The sequence below is a fragment of the Tetrao urogallus genome, assembly GCF_951394365.1.
Source record: "Tetrao urogallus genome assembly, chromosome: 2".
Lineage (NCBI taxonomy): Eukaryota > Metazoa > Chordata > Aves > Galliformes > Phasianidae > Tetrao > Tetrao urogallus.
The window spans coordinates 50,473,195-50,490,596 of record NC_136814.1 but is presented as its reverse complement, the minus strand read 5'-3'; the positions used below and the strand labels follow the sequence as shown (position 1 = coordinate 50,490,596).

The 17,402-nt window shown below is 39.7% G+C and overlaps 1 protein-coding gene across 1 annotated transcript in view; it reads right to left on the bottom strand.

Annotated features, from left to right (window-relative positions):
- Nucleotides 1-17,402, bottom strand: part of ARID1B (AT-rich interaction domain 1B) — a gene marked incomplete at both ends in the record, with an annotated part of 315,911 nt that overhangs the window by 175,957 nt on the left and 122,552 nt on the right. The window lies entirely within an intron of this gene.

Sequence of the window (17,402 nt, the reverse complement as noted above, 5' to 3'; positions counted from 1 at the left end):
CTTAGTTAAGCAGCTCACTGTAGCAGACAAAGAGACAATTTGGAATTAGAAATGGTCTTGCCCACCTTAAGACAAAAAAAGCATCTGTGGGATGCTCTCACAGCTGTATGAAACAAGAAACCACAAGATCAGAAGACATAAACCAGCCTTTTACCTCAAAGGCCGAGAATCAGAGCAGCCAAGTGTTCAATTCATTCCTCTTCAGGTCAATGAAATATCTGTTTTAGGTAACTCATATACTGCATGGAGTATGAAAATTATCTGTAAAGCAACTTAACATCAGCAAAGTATTTTCTATTTATGTGAAGACACTCTAATGAAACAACCAAAAGGAGGTGAAAAATTAAAAAGAAAAAAAGGAGTTTGGAGGGTTCAAAACGTACAGTTACTTTTGATAATGGTGTGCCAGACCCATGTATCTGACATTGCATATACTCTAAAAATGTAAGAGGCAAAAACTTGGGTCTCTGCTGATGTAATTGGTGTGCACTTACTACACAGTATCACTGCAGGGGAAGAGAAAAGATTATATATAAAAATATATTTCTTCACATTTAATCCACACGACTTCTCAAGGTATAATAAATTTTAACAGTTTGGAATTCAGATGCTATAAATAACAACATAATAACCATGGACAGCAAAAAGGATGTCAGAAGTTGAGCGGCTCTGAAATAATGGATGTTGTGTTACGAATGGTTTCCGAAACTATTACTGTACAGAGAGCTACTTCTAATCCACAGAAAAATTAGGCTGCTATTTTTTATGTACCTCGCTTGTTACAAATGAAGCATACCGTTAAAAAAACTTACAGTGAAATGAACTACCTAAATTAAAATCATGCCTGGCAAATGCATCAGGAGATAAATACAACAGGGAAGATAGTTAAGGAAGAGAAAAGCACAAGCAGAAATGAAAATCAACTCCCAATCAGAACTGCATTTAAGCTGGAAGTGAGCAAAAACTTCCTAAGTAATGGAGCCATCTTCCAGTCATAGTAATGAACTCAAGAAGCTCCATGTTCTGCATGAGATAGCGCAGTGTGCTATGCGCAGACCCAAGTGAAAGGATCTTCTCTGGCCTTACTTGAATCCAGCTTAAAGTTCTCCATTTGTCCCACATGGATAGGGAGCATGTCTGACATTGCAGAAATTTATTTTCTGTTTCTTTCTCCTCATCTCTCTTTTTTTTTCCCCTTTTCTTTGCAGGGGGTGGGAGAGGAGGTAGAAGGTTAAGGAGGTGGGTGAGAAAAGAGCATGGGGAAATAAAATAAGAAAATATCTCAAGCAAACTTGACATCATACAACCTGAATTACATGTATTATTTCAAGAATAGAGTATGGTTGCCCATACTTCTACAGACAAATTTTATTTTTTAATTAATGTAAAAATGATGCATCCAACTTTATTCTGTTTGTCCTTCCTCAAAGGCACGCTGAGGATCCTCTTAAAAAGTTCTGAATGGTAAAAAGATCAGCCTCAGAATAAAAGCTAATCTATTTCTACTACACCAGTTTCCTTTTACACAAGAAACAACAGGAGCCCTCAGTGACTTCTTTGCAAGAGCTGATGTTTCTCTTTCTGTTCATCCATTAATGTTCTATTACACTTCAGGCTAAGCATATTTTGTTGATTATGCAGCAGGAGAGGATATATGTTCCATTCACGTGTTTTTAATTAAAAAACAAACACGCACAGCCAATAGGTAGGTTTTTTTTCTAGTCATTTAAACCTTCAAGCTCAGGTCAAAGCCTGTCCAGCAAATTATGCAATTATATTTTCCTGCACCTACTTCTTCACTGCAAAGGAAAAGCTGATGATAAAGACTTTTTTTTCCCCACATATTGCTGAGGAAGAAGCAACTACAAGGCCAAAAAAGATTGCTATGGTGGCCCAGAAGTACCCTAAATAGGAATGCTCATCTATTAACACTTATCCCAGTGTTTAGCTATAAAAATGACCTGCACAAACAGACAGACCACTGGGGTATCAAAACACCACTATAAAATATGTGACACGCACTATCTTGACACAGTCTGCCAGCGCATTGCCATTTCCTTATTAAAACCTGCCTTCATTATGCTCTGTGTGACAGGAGTTCTGGCACAGGCAGCACTCGGACATTATTACCATCATACCACGTGGCCTGTTTACGGCAAGTCACAAAACGATTCAATAAAAACGCCAGAATGCAAGCACCAGCAGCAATACAGCTGGGAGAGATTTCACAGATATATCTGCGAGGCCAGAGACCACAAAGAAGAATTATCCAATATTAGAAAGAAATTGTACAGGAGTCCTCACAACAGACAGGCGATATATTCTCCCGAAACATGAAGAACAAATAAAATTACCAGGCAACTTCATCAGCTAGCACCTCACTTCACAGCTCTCATTCATCAGCAAGCACGCTTTCAAAACGACTTCCCATGTTGTGAGAACACCACCATTTTCACCCTTCTTTTGTTCTATACAAGCTTTTTTCTGCCGTTTGACCTCAACTCAACCTCTTCTCTGAAGTTCCTCCCTCAAAGCCCCAAACACTGCCATCCTTCCTGGTCCGCTCCACACACAGGCGCCCAGCCCTCCTCCATGCTGATCCCACCTCCTGCAACACCTCTGGCATGCTTCTGCAAGGGCTGCTTCCCATTTTGCTGTCTCTTGGAAAGAAATCTGTGAAGCTTGGATGTGGCATTTTGCACAGTGAGACCTGACATCTCTGGGAGGGCAACACCACCACCTCAGGAAGATCACAGAAGTAGAGAGAAAGTAGCCAGTTTTGTCAGGGAGACATATAAGTGTGTGCATTTGTATACATTCTGCGCTTTTCATAACAGACTCTCCGCAGAACGCCACATTTCAAAGAGCACTTGAAATGTAATCCTTAGCTCTGAGATCTCAGTCAAAACCACTGCCAGAGCTGCAGCTCTCACTCCAGCCTCACCCTAACGATAGAAGAGGACGACAAGAAAGAATACGGACGTGCACAACAGAAAGACCCAAGCAGGAAGGTCACATACACCTATATGAAAAGTTGTAATATGAGCCATCACACCACTAAAAGAGAAGAGAGGGCCACATACTTTGAAGATGCTATTTTCAGTTGTTTTTAAATTGTTTCGCTTAAATAGTGTCTCTCAACATCTGCAGAGCATGTCGATTTTATTTAAGTGCCAGGTTTAAATTTCAGTAAATTTTAGTACATCCTTAATTATTTGATTCATTTAGGAAAAAAATGTTATTTGCAGACTTTATCATGCCTTCCTCCGGCATCCGTTTACATTAATAAAAAACAACACCGTTTTCAACTCACCATTTCTGATAATGTAATGTTTAAATAAAAATAAAAATACTTTCACTGACTAAACAGAAGAACTTATATCTCAATATGTACTACAGCATTGCTTCAAAAGTGCTATAATAATTAGAGTTAACATAATGAAAACCTAGTAAAAAGACTATAAATTCACCATATGAGCACATATGGATGTGAAAAAGGAAATCAAATGAGTTCTCCACACTAAAATTAGATTCAAAACAGAACAGCATCCCACAGAAATAGCACAGACCTAAAAAGTCTATATAAATTTACTACGCCAAATCCAATTTTATCTAACATTCACTTTCATCTATCTGTATTTCCACAGTGTACTTAAGGTACTGAGAGTGTAACTGTTCATATAAGTCTTGACTTCAGTGTAGCTACTTCAGGTAGATTTCCGCATTTCAAACAAATCAGAGCTGGGCTCATTGTAGTGCTATTAAAAAAATGGAGTTCAGTGAACACGATTTTCTTTACCTAGCTCATGCTCTCAGATTTTGAATTGCTTGATCCATTTGTGTTTTTTGTGCAGTTGAATCTTCCTTTCTGATGACTTCAATACAATGATTAATTTAAAATATACTTTCTCAAGAATGATCTCACCACAAAGAGAGAACAAAATCCATTTATTCTTTGTCTTTGTATATATATTCATCTAAAAACAGTTTTAAAGCAATTCATCTGTGAAGATGAGCTACCTCTCAGTTCAAATGAAGATGGTTTTGAACATGATATTGCTTTTCTGGTAGCCCCTACAACTTTCTGCCACAAAACTTCGGTGTATAAAACTTATGACGCAGCTTTGAGCAGTTTTTGTTTGATTTTGTTTATGCTGCATCTTCTTTGTCAGTTTAAATTGCTGTGACATGCATCTTCTAACATGTCATAAGCACTGAATGTCATGTCAGGCATCAACTGGGGAATCAAATCAAGCAGCAGCAGTGTGTCCAGTTTGCTTCTGGACTACCCTGAAGGTGTTTGTTGCAACTTAGGCCAATCATCAGACTGAGACTCTGGTAAACTCAAAGGCACTTCCTCAGTACCCCACCAAGACATCCAGGGATGTGAGATATACAACCCTAGCTGCCAGTGAACACTGAAGCAAAGAACTCATTGAGTACCTCAGCCTTTTCCATATCAGTTGTAGCCAGTTCTCCTTTCTCATTTATCAGAGATACGCTCTCTTTGGCCTGTCTCTTCTGATCAATGTACCTACAGAACCCCTTCTCGTTTTTAACATCCCTCACCAGGTTCAGTTCTATCTATGTCTTGGTATTCCTAATCCCATCTCTGCATGTCCAGACAGCATCCCTGCCTTCTTCCCAGGTGGCATGTCCTTATTTCCACTGCCAGTAACTGCCCTTCTTTTCCCTGTTTGATCAGCAGGTCTCCTTCTTGAGCCATGGTGATTTCCTGACAGACGGCTCTTGTGTCCTCAGGAAGGCATCCTTGAGTAACCAGTTTCCTCCACTCCTTTGTCTCTGAGTACAGCTTCTAAGAAGATCTCATCCAGTAATTCCTTAAACAGCCTGAAGTTTGCTCTCCCAGTTCACAGTCCTGACTCTGCTCTTTGCCAGGCCCACGTTCATTCAGATCACGAACTCAACCAGGGCATGGCCGCTGCAGCTCGTGCTGCCTCTGATCTTAATGTCTTTAATGACTTCCTCCACACTGGTGAGCATCAGGTCCAGCAGTGCTTCACCTCTGGCTGATCTGTCTGATACCTGAATCAGAAAGTCATTGCTGATGGTCTCCAGGAGTCTCCTGGATTGCTTGCATCTCACCGTCAGATGAGATGTCTGATCTGGTTGATTGAAATCACCCGATAGGATAAGAGTCTGTGAATGCTATACCTCTTGCAGCTGAAGGAAGAAAGCCTCATTAAAAGGCTCCCCTTGATCAGGGTGGCCTGTAGTAGAACCTGACCACCAGCTGTCCTTTATTGGTCCTATCCCTGATCTTAACCCTTAGGCTCTCGACTTGTTCCCAACTGTTTCTCAGAGAAAGCTCCTTGTAGCCTATCCACTTTTCAACATAGAGGGCACCTCTCCCACCCCTCATACCTTGCCTATCTCTTCTAAAAAGCTAATAGCCCTCAGTGGGCTCCTAATGCTGCTCGGCCACATGTATGTTCCACACTCATCTTCCTATTCATTTCTTTTTCTGAGCTTTTTATCTTATGCCACATCTGCCTGCTCTCAGCAATACTCCTCTCCAATGTTTCACGTTCAACAACAGATTTTAAGCACAGAAGACAGTAAATTTTTAGGGCATGAGTCGTATCACTACTTTTTTAGTTAACAAGTCATGCTGCCTTGATAGGAGAGGGAAATACAACCAACTTCATGGTTTTAAATAACCACTGCACTCGTGAATTCTTCATACCAGCCACAGTGTGCTTACACCAGAAAGCATTAGGGAAGACACCACTTAGAGCCATGGTCTCTCATGGTTGCCAGTGCCACCACGATGTTCCAGCAGCTAATTATGAGATGTTGTATGAGCAAAATATCTCTGGGCTTTACAATTCCTTTCCAAGCAACACAGTAATTTTTCCCGTCTGCAGCAATCACTTCAACTGTGAAAACAGTTGTCAGGGAAGGCACAAAAGGCCAATTACAATGGGAGACATTGGCTCTGTGTCGGCACAGCACTGTGGGGCTGTTGCACCAGCCTCTTGACTGGACTGCATGCATCCTGACGTGATGCTTCTTTGTGGGTCTAATAAAAAGGCCGCAGGCCCACAGACAAGCCCCATAGTCCCTGAGCCCCAAAGTTGTTGTGGGCCCACTGCTAGGACAAATGGATTAGCAGCTCTCCAAGCCAGCTGCTGCCAGTCCCAACAAATGGGCATCCACTGTGGAGGCCCTGTGCTGGCCTGCTGTGTGAAGGGCCTTGTGCTGTGGCAAAGGAACTGTGGAGATGAGCTCACGTGGATTTATTTTCTCCTGGGGTAGCTATAAATATGAAAGTTACAGGTGTTTTAAAATTGAGTACCTCAGCTCTACCCAGCAGAAATTGGCACTTCTGTATGAAGCAGATACCATTAAATACACACTTAGTTATTTGGTAGTATACCTGAGACAAAGTGTTGCAGCGTGTCCAAAAAACTCTGACTCTATTGTTGCTATTTGTATTCATGAAACTTAAAAATCCTTTCAAATATCAGAAATAGAAAACAGACTAAAGGGAAAATACCTATTAACTGTCAGAAAAAAATAACCTTCCTGGTGGCTGTGCCACATTGAAGTACATGCTACACTTATGCACAGCAGTACAAAACAGGGAAATCACATCACAATTACTTATAAAACTCTCAACAGATTGCCATGTAGCCAGGTAAAAGCTCAGTGGGGACAATAGCAGTCTTTGCATGTATTTGTAGGGATGCTGTAACAAACCAGGCATTACAGATTCATATATATATAGTTTCTCCCATAGTATGTCATGTGAGCCAACACAGTTAACTTCTGTTTGCCACAAGCAGAAAGGTGAACAATATTCAGAAAAAAAATGCTGCAGTTTGCCAGCCTGGTATGTAAAAGTTTTCTCTATCTCGCTCTGTGAATGAGCATCACAGAAAGGCATGTTCCAACCTAACCAAAACTGCTTCACCTAGGAAAAAGTCTTGCAACTCAAAAAAGCTGTCTACCTTTAAGCAAACAAAGGATCTAAGATACTGTTTACCCAAGTTACACTTGCACTGTGGGAAGAATCAACTTTAATTTTTACTTCCATACATAAATTTCTGTTAGAACTCAAAATCAGCCTTCTAACAATCAAGGATTCTCTACATCAGCACTCCATTTCTGCCCACAAAGATCTCTAAAATATAGTTCCCAGTCAGATAATGCATAGTCAAACTAATTTTAACCTACTTACACCTTGGAAACATTTACTGCATTAAAAAAGTCAAACCAGTGCATTAAAAAAAAACCAGAGAACTACTAAGAAGTACTGCAGTGGAACCTGTTGGAATTTCCACTGAGCCAAGATATCTACAAACATTTATAAATCATTAATTCTACTCAAATCTCACTTTTTTTTTTTTTTTTTTTTTTTTTTAACATTTAAAGACAATGATTGTTGCATTTTAATGTAACTACATGTTGAGGGCAGTTTTCTTATGATGCGTTCCCCAAAAATTAAATTAACTGTCTTCAATATAAAGGAAACAAGACTATGGATTTACTTAGGCAATTGAGCAACCAACTCCTTAAAAAGAACCAACAACAACTTCGTTCTGAACACAGATCAACACTGCTTCAGCAAATTACACAAAAATTTATACAGAATCTTACAAAGTATCTCCTGAAAAATAAAACCTATTGCTCAATGAAAAAAGTCGGAGTAAAGAAGAAAAAGGAATTTACAGCAACTTGACATCTCAGGCCAGAAACTACATAATTCTTTATGGTACATTCACAATCAAAGGGAACACTTGAAGGGAGATTTTAATACATCTGTTACATTCCCATGCAAAAATGTGTATTTATTATCTACTTAAAATTGTGCATTATTGTGCTTAAATACTGCTAAGTTCAAATCAACATTTGAATATTTCTCACAGCCATGAAAGCCAGTGTGGGCACAAATGCACTGGGAGACATGTAAATCATATGTAAACAACATTTGAAAATGTGGCACTTACAAAGTCTTTCCAAAGTTGTTTTGAACAGAATAAAGAGTTCATCACCTAAAAACAAAAGCTTCAGATTTGAACTAGGGTGTTCTCCCCAAACTTCTCATCACCTCATTGCTTTGCATATATATTTCCTGATACAAAGTATCCAAAGACATGGGTGCTTTCAAGACACATTATCTGTAGTTGTTGGCCATTCTCTCTCTTTTTTTAATTTTGCAACGCCGTGGAATTTATGAATGCTGCTAAGCAAATAACTTCAAATGGAAGAGTTTGGGGTGGGTTCTCCTTTGGTTTGTTGTTTTCTTTTTCTTCCCCCTTTTTCTTTTGGGGAGCAAGTGGTTGTAAGTGCTGGAGACTGCTGTCTATCCACATTTCATGCCCCCTAATGTTTGTTTGTAGTACGCTGACCTAGTTACATTTGACAGCAACACTAAGAAACACAGCCAAAAAATGCAGCAGAGGAGGGACACACAGCTTTCATGACGAAAGAACTAAGCAACAACATAAAAGATAGTAGTTCTCTGCCACTGACACATCAAACATCCAGAATTGACCCACACAGTTGCATCACTTATAATGTTCCAAGTCCAGATGCTCTCTAATTCTTGTCACAGAGGCCTAATTAGCACTGACAGACAATAGCTCACAGTGAAGGCTGCAGATAGCTCAGTCGAGTCTACTTCAAAGACAAATGCAGGGAAAGAAAAGCAAAAAAAGAGAAGACAGTTTGGGCAAATATTGGAGCAGCTATCCAAACAGAGCAGAGCAGGTGCAAGAAGGCAATCAGACTTAAGATGGAGCTCAACCAGTTTGTGAAGAGGCCTATGTGAACTAGCTGCCTACAGTGGTCCCTGGTTTCTCACTCTTCCACTGCAACAGCAAGTGCAGCATGTCTGAACATGATGTCCTCATGCCTGGGTGTCTAAGTGGTTCAAAACAGGCTTTTATGTCATTTTAAGTAATAGAATAAGCTTGCAGAAGATCATGAGGAAAGGAGAAATGACAGATAATGAAATCTCTTTAGGCAGTACTAAAGCTGTTCTGTTGTGTGGCAACTTCATGAGATATTCCATCATAACCTGACCCATATGTGAAATGAGCAGTGGCAGCGCTCTGATGTCCTCTCTCCTGCTGTAGGTCACTGTGGCTGACAGTTACAGCTACATATAAAAATCTATACATATTATCAGCAGAAGCAAAGCCCCTAAAACCATAGGTGAAAAACAGATAATATGAAAATGCAATTGTATCACCAGAAATTCAACCACAATTGCTATCACTGATGGATCAACTCAACCAACGGAGAAGATGATGACTGGATAAATACAGAACAAATGAGGGTGTGTTTAGTTCCCAGCAAATTTTGGACCAGCACTTTCCTTGAACAGCACAAGGCAGCAGGATGTTACTGCTGTTGTGAGGCAGTTAACCTGATGTGAACAAGCTTTATGTGCAGCTATTTCCTTTGTAATGAACACTTTCTCAGCTACTTAAAATACTGTGGCAATCCCAAAGCTTGCTGAAACCAGAAGTAGTAAACATCTGGATTGCTTTACAGAAAAATTAAAATACAAACTCATGTTAGAGGGTTAATCTTTTGTCAGTGGTCTCCTAATGCATCTGAAATACAGCTGTCACTAACATTTACATCTCAGTGATATCAACACAATAAGGTGGTATACTGTATTCAGTGCAGAAAGCACTTCTCTCTGCCCACTGAAACACAATTAGAAGCCACCTAATGAAATTCCAATGTCCAGCCCTAGAAAGGAAAGCGTGGACACACGAGTAAGTTGCAGTGCAAGAAGAGCCATTGGCCCTTCTCTGCTGAGGACCGAGAGTAGCACTGCTAACAGTGTGATGCATCACTGGGACAACAGATGGGGAATCAGTCGCAAGTTCCTGCCCTCAGTTGCCTCATGGAAACTCAGTGTGTCTCTACGTGGGAGCAGGGAAGTGCCCAGATGCCTAACAGGCCACTCAGCCCAACCAGAAGCATCCTCAGCTGCTGCAATCTGCTCTCTGCAATTGCATGAGTCCACCAGCAATAGAACTGTGTTCAAAAAATTCTGTTTTAAGGTTTGTTTATTCCAAACAAGGGATCAATGCTGAGGAACAGATGGAGAGAAAAGGTTTGAAGGAATAAGATAATAAAAAAGGCATGTGATAGCCAAAAGGAACACCAGCAATTATTTAACAGAAATTGAGTATTTAAATTATGATGAGAAGAAAAACTCAGAAAAAGCAAGGTGCAGAAAAAAAGTACGGTTTTAGTTTGCAATGCAGATGTTTAAGATTTACAATCAGTATGGTTCGCCTTTTCATGCTATAAAATGCATGTAAAATTATGCCCAAGATGTGTGTAAATGTTTAAATATTAAAACAAAACAGATATTCGGGATGTTTGATGTTTGTTTTTAGAGAGCGAAAAAACCTATTTTACAAGGATCCAAGCACTAAAGTGAAATTAACATAAAACAAATAAACCAGTGCAATAAAATAAAAAGCTCAAAACCAAAAGTTAACCGAGGTCATTAATGTCAGTTAAATGGCAAAGATCCACGTTACCCAATGTTTAAATATCAATTAAATGGGATAAGACTGCCTTGCAATTACACTTCAAAGATTTATTTCTGCTGCTTCTAAGGTTTATATTGTCCTCACAAAAACATGTGTTTCCTTACATTCCTTAAGCTTAGATTTTGTTACATGCATTGTCGCAACTCAGAAATTTCAGATTTCTTTCTCCTTGATGTCATTTTTATTTCCAAACTGGAAAATACTAGCAGTGATCCAACAGTCCTACCTTTTCTTATGGTCAAACTGTAATCTAATGAATGAATCTGTAATCAGATGAAACCATATGCTGAATGGGAGACAATCTCTTGCCTATAGCTCTTCACTCCAAAAATACTCCACAGCTTAAAATCTTGAAACATTTGAAATGACTGGTAGTGCACATTCACCATGTTTTGCTGGCAATACAAAAGGTCCTCCCACAGATGCAAGTCTGAAGCAAAAAGTAATTGGTAAGAAGGTTTCCTTTGGTGCCCTACCTCTCAATGATGCTTACTGAATGGAATTCACAGACAGCTGTGGTCTAAAAATACAGAGCCTGAGGATGACCAAGAAGATACGTGGATTTCAACTCTTACATGCCTTCTTAGCCACACACAAAAAACAATGGCCAGAACACCCACAGACAATAATGTTCCTTCTCCTGTCTTCAAAAATTTAAATTTGAAGAGAACAGGTAAAATGTACCAAACTACAGGACATGAAAGTCAATTGCTGGCCACTGCACAATGTTCACATAAAATATTCACATGGCAAAATGTCAACGCTAACAAGTGTTCATACAATATACACAGGGACCAATCTGCAGAGACAGGTGGATTTAGGTGTTGGTTTTTTTTTGTTTTGCTTTTCTAATTTTCATACTAATACTGCCTTTCTTTTTCCAGCATAAGGGAAGTGAACTACATCCAGCTATTCTAGCTAAATTGGCCTCATGGGGCCTATCCACATAGGATGGTGTCAGAGCTCTTCTTTAAGAAGACAACACAGCACCAAAGGATGGTCTTTTCATTGAAATGAAACAGTGTTCACAACTCCTTTCTTTCCACGTGTCAAAATAAAGAAAATGACTTTACTGTCAGTTCTGGCCCTTCACCTTTCTGCATCCATAAACAAGTTCAAGAGCCAAGTTACTTACTGTGCCAGTGGAAGTATGGACAGTGCTTAAGACCACGACTCTTCCCCATTTAGGGGGTAGGGGAGTGAGGTTGTTTTTTTTCTTGGCTTTTCCAAACACCTCAACAAGTATATTTTTAAACAGATCATTACTTAATTTGATTTTATTGATTCCTTTCTTGGAACAGGAAGGTTCAAATTTGTCTAACACAGTCAGAGAAGCAACCTAGTTTAGGAAAGATGTTCTCAGACTCCTGCTTGGCATACTTGTATAGACACTGTTACCCCGCAGAGCAAGGCAGGATGTTTATGCAATCCCTACTTCAAGGTGAGGAACACCCTTCGAATAGCACTGAGCTTGCGAATGTCAAGGCAGGGATTCCCGATATTCTTAAAAAAACACTTTTTTTTAAGATAACTCTTAAAATACATATACATGTATATGTATACAATGCATAACTCTTCAGCCCCTCAAACTGAAATTTTGGCCAGCTGAACATAAGCCATATGTACAAGAACATCTTTAAAGGTATTCTATTGCTAGGAAATAATTTTACATGAAAACATATTCCTAGCTCAAGAACCATAACTGTTGCAAAGACTTCACTTCCTAAAGTCAGCAGAACTGTTTCACATTCCATAGTAACACTGGATCAAAGGTACCAAGTTTTCACATGAAGCACCAACTCAGAAAACTCATGAGTAAGGGACTAGAACACCACTTCCGCGATTTAGTCAACAGTCATAATGCAATGTACAAAAGGCAAACACTAGTACTGGTAATAAACGAGCTTTCTACTAACAGGAAACAAAATAAATTCCCTGTGAATTCACCACCAGACCCAGACAATCAGGTTCCTAGTTCTCTCAACCACAAAAACAAGCTGTTCAACATTGAATCCTTTATGTAAATGCAAATTAGAAGTCATCTGACGGAGATCCAGATCCGACAACTGCTCAGCATTTGTGTAAACACCTTGAAAATAAGGACTACACAGTAGTTAGGGTAGAACAGAAATAAGGTATACCCACTACCCACCAAAAGACATCAGAGGATGACAGAGATGTATGTTTCGGGGACTGGCCTTCCTGAAAACACACAAGAGCTGATATGTATTGCTTATGCCTGACACTTCAAAAAGGACTTTTATCATTTCAAGTTTCCAAGAAAAAGACCTGCTCTGCAAGATTTGGGAAGAATATTACCAGTATAGGAAGAGGACAAAGAGAGTATACTAGTAGCCTTCTTTCAGCTCCCAATAACGAGGAAGGAGAAGACGGAAACTCAATATAACTTGCTCGAAGTTTAGTCTCCAGCCCTTTTCAGAATAAGAAATGATAATGCCTCTTAATAAATAAATAAATAAATAAATAAATAAATGAAGGAAATGCATTTTGTGAATTCAGAACATATTCCCACATTCAGAAATGTGGGAAAGTTTAGACAAATGAAATTCTTGATCAGGTGTTGTGGTGGGCAAGTGATGGGCAGCTATGTACCACCATACTGCTCTCACATTCCCCACCTTAGAAGGATGTGGCGAAAAAATCTGAATTAAAGTTTGTGGGTTGAGGTACAGTCAGAGATCACACACTGAACACTGTCATGGGCAAAACAGACTCGTCATAGGGAGATTCAAATAAGTTTTTGTCTACTGATCACAGACCAAAGCAGTGAGAATCAAAAGCAAACTAAAAGCACCTTCCTTCTGTCAACCTTCCTCTACCTCACCTCCTCCTCCCAAGGAGCGCAGGGGAATGCAGACTGCAGTCAGTCCAGAACACTTTGTCTCTGCTGCTCCTACATGGTCACTCCAGTCCCTTGCTCCACATGGGGTCCCTCTCACAGGACGTGGTCTTTCCCCAGTTGATCCTATGAGGGCTTACCACAGGCCACAGCTCTCCGCACTGTTCCTACACGGCTCTGTACCCTGTACACAGCCCACCCTTCAGGCAGTGCTCCAGCACAGGTTGCCATGGGCAGCAGCTCCCCCAGCCCTGCGCTACTGTAAGCCCTCTCTGTGGGCTGCAGCTTCAGCCCAAACTGTTCCTGCGGGGTATCCAAGGGCTGTACCTCCTTCAGGCCTCATCCACTGCTGCGCCACGGGCTCCTGCATGGCTGCACGTGGAGACCTCTGTGCAGTCCCCATGGGCTGCAGAGGGACAGCCTGCTCCTCTGTGGGCCTCTCCTGGGCTGCAGGGAGTGTTTGGAGCACCTCCTGCCTGCCCTCCTTCTGCACTGAACTCTGTGTCTGCACAGCTTTCTCTTACATTTCTCACTCCTCTCTCTCTCAGCTGCTGTTGAATCCAGCTATAACTGGCTTTTATCTCACAGCTTCTTATGACTGGAAATATGAACATGCAGACCAAAAGCTCTGACACTACCAGTCTGCTCTCAGGGTGGGAGAGGAAGCAGAAGCAGTGATCATAGTGACCATCGGACAAATGCAGTAAGTACTCTCTGAATGTACAAAAGCATCGGTACTAGCAATCCAGTAAGCTCACAGAACTCTAAGGTGCTTGGAAGTTAAAACATGCAGATATTCAACGCAGATCTTACACCAGAACTACCAAATTCCTCTATCTCATTCTGCAGTTTATACAGACTGCCTCGCTCCTCTCCCCCCACCATCAGTTTAAATTTAAATGGAATAATCAATAGCCCACACAGAATGTTCTCAGGTCCCAGTGACTCAAGTTGAAGCAGTAGATGAAATCAAATTAAAGAAAAAATTAAATTAAAAAAAAATAAATACCCAATAATGTGTTGGGTTTTTCTGTTTTGTTTTGTTTTAAACAGTAACTTCCTATTGTGACTTTTTATACAAGTTATTTTCCCTTGCATGGATTTGGTCAGGGATATCCAAATGACTGCAAGTGCAATGTTTTTTGAATGCAACCTGAAAAACTAGGTTAGCCCAGAATGTGAATTCCATCTGTCCTGGTTGTCATCAGTAAAAGATACCTATTCACTTCCTTTCAAGCATATAATCTAGTACTCTGTCTAAAATAGGATTTTAAAGACTTCTCTTATCAGCTTTTAGCCTTACTTCAGTAAGAAAATACACTACTTCAAGCTAGTGGTATACTGAAATTGAAGAACTGAGTATTTTTTTCCTCAAAGGAAGAACAAGCACTGATGATACAGGAGGTCTATTCAAGAACAGATGTGGAAGAATCTGAAAACTTTGCAGTTGCAGTAACAAATACCATTAGCACTTGCAGGAACTACATAGCAAACAACTTGGTGGAAAAAAGGGTATTAAATGATTATCACAGCCTGAACAGAATCACTTAAAATCTATTTTGCGTACAATGAAATTATTTCATAAATTTGCTCATTTCACAGGAAACATAGCATATGAAATTTGGGAAAAATTTGTTAGCTTTATAAACAGTGAAAACAGAAAGTTTGTCCAGATGTACAATCTTTTTTTTTTCTTTTTTTTTTTTTTCCCCCAGTTAGATCTATTTATTCACAAAGTTCCCAGCATGCTTCAGCTACTAAATCAAGACTATGAATATGAGTATGATAATAGCTCAGGTTGCACGAAAACCTGTGCTACTCCCTACAATACCTCCAAATATCTCATTTCTGTACAAATCTTTGCAAACTGAAATATCTTCATTCTCAGTTAGCTCTAGGATTTGCCAATACTAGTAGTCCGTGTCACACATAAAACACAAAAAGCCTTTCTCTAGCTAAAAACCAAGGTAATATAATTAGCACATTATCTATCATCCTGCAGTAGATTCGGATGATGCAAACTCTAGTATTTCAGCACTACTATCATATGCAGAGAAATTCTTAGAAACCTGAAACAGTATAGACAGTACTCTGCAGCTTTTACACTTTCCAAGATTTTGGGAGGAGTCAACGTTGCTATCTGTGCAACTAAAATCAAGGATTTCACTTGTCAGTATGCCTGGCTATAAAAATCAAAACTGGACGAGCAGGAAATTAAAAAGCAGCAAGTAAAACAGAGCAACCTACTGGTTCTTCAATATACTGCTCCTCAAAGCTGAGATCAGTTGAAAGATGTGGCTGCGGCTGTGACAGGAGGAAACCAGCCACAGTCCATTTCACAGCCTCACAAAGTTTTACCACAGGGAATGAGACGTGAGTCCAAGGCTACAGAGGATAAAACAGAGAGGGAAAGGCCATCCCAATTAGACAGAGGGCAAATGGCAGCCCTCGTGGAACAGCTTCATCACCTTCTTGGTGATGAATCAACTAAGGTCTCAGCTCTGTCTCTCACAGTAGTCCTGCACTGACTGCCGCTGGCTGAAGCCTAGTAGCCCTGAGACCAATAATCTCCTTGTTTACTCACCCAAATTGTAAGCATACAGATAGAAGGTCCAACAGTTATTTTAAAATAAACCAAGAGGAAGGACAGGCAGGTTTGAAAACTTTGAGACTGCAGAGCAGATACCATGCATGTGCTTCAGCTAACAAGCTAATCGAACGACACTACAGGCTTGACTCAGATTTCACAGCAGCTATAAGCTATATTACAGAAATTTTACAGAAATGTGAAATTAACAGATTCTTCCCCCCAAACATCTTCTGTTTTGGAACACATCTTTTAATGCTCATGGTTTACATCTTGTCTCTTTTAAAAGCACAGAAGATGTACATTCACTTTCTGCTAGCCTACTCATTTAATGTAGACTAAAATTCAACTGTAATTCTTCACAGCTGTGTAGATTCCCAAGAAAAACTTGAGTATGAGAAAATAAAGTCCAATTCGTAACTGCTGTAGACCGACTTTGACTCATGTGAGCTACGCAACTACTGACATATGAGTTAATATGAGCAAACCAAACTTTATTCGGGAAAGAGAACTAGGTTATTATAATTGCATTTGATTCTCATTCACTCACCAGATTCACTTTGGAAAATGAAATAAACCATGCCAAAACACATTAATTCTCTTCAACGTATCGAAAGTACTCCACAGAAGCAGTGTAAAGATAAATAGCTATTGTTCTTATTTTATTTCTAGTCCCCTTACACTCCTTACTGTTATGAGGATGAAATTCAAACACACTGAGTAGCTGTTTTGAATGTTTGCAATCCTAGTGAAACAGAATATGAGCACGCTGCAGCTACATCCCGACTTGCCTGCCTGCCATCCACCCGTCATTTGGATGGGTAATTTCTCCCCTCGGGACCATATGCAGCGCTTAAAGCTGAGTCAGTTTGCCGTATGGCATTATTCTATAAAAGCAACAAGACATTGCTGGAATCTGACCTAGGAGGGTAAAGGCTTCTACATATTTGGCTCAGTAGTTGCTAGACATGTTAAAGAAACAAGAAAAGATTTCCAACATTTGCGTAATCCACTTTTTTACACCACATTTTTCCTACCAACAAACGAAGCTTTATGCTGTTAAGTAGCAGAGTTCGGAACGTTATTCTTGTTATTATCCACATCCATTTGCACGCAAGAAATGAAAAAAATACAGAATGCACAACTAATTACATTACACTAAATTACACATCTACAACTGTATTATAAATCCACTAAACATTATCTCTAATTTATATGCTTTTTTAAAATATATTTCTGTCTTATAATTTACACTTTCCATCTCCGTTCAACTGTAGTCCTTTTCCTTTCGAACATTTTACATAAATAATTTGGAAAATGCTGGACATCAAAGGCTTCAAGTAAGTGGCTGATGGATGCAGGCTGGCATATTAGATATGTTTACTAATATTCTCCCAACTTATTTTTG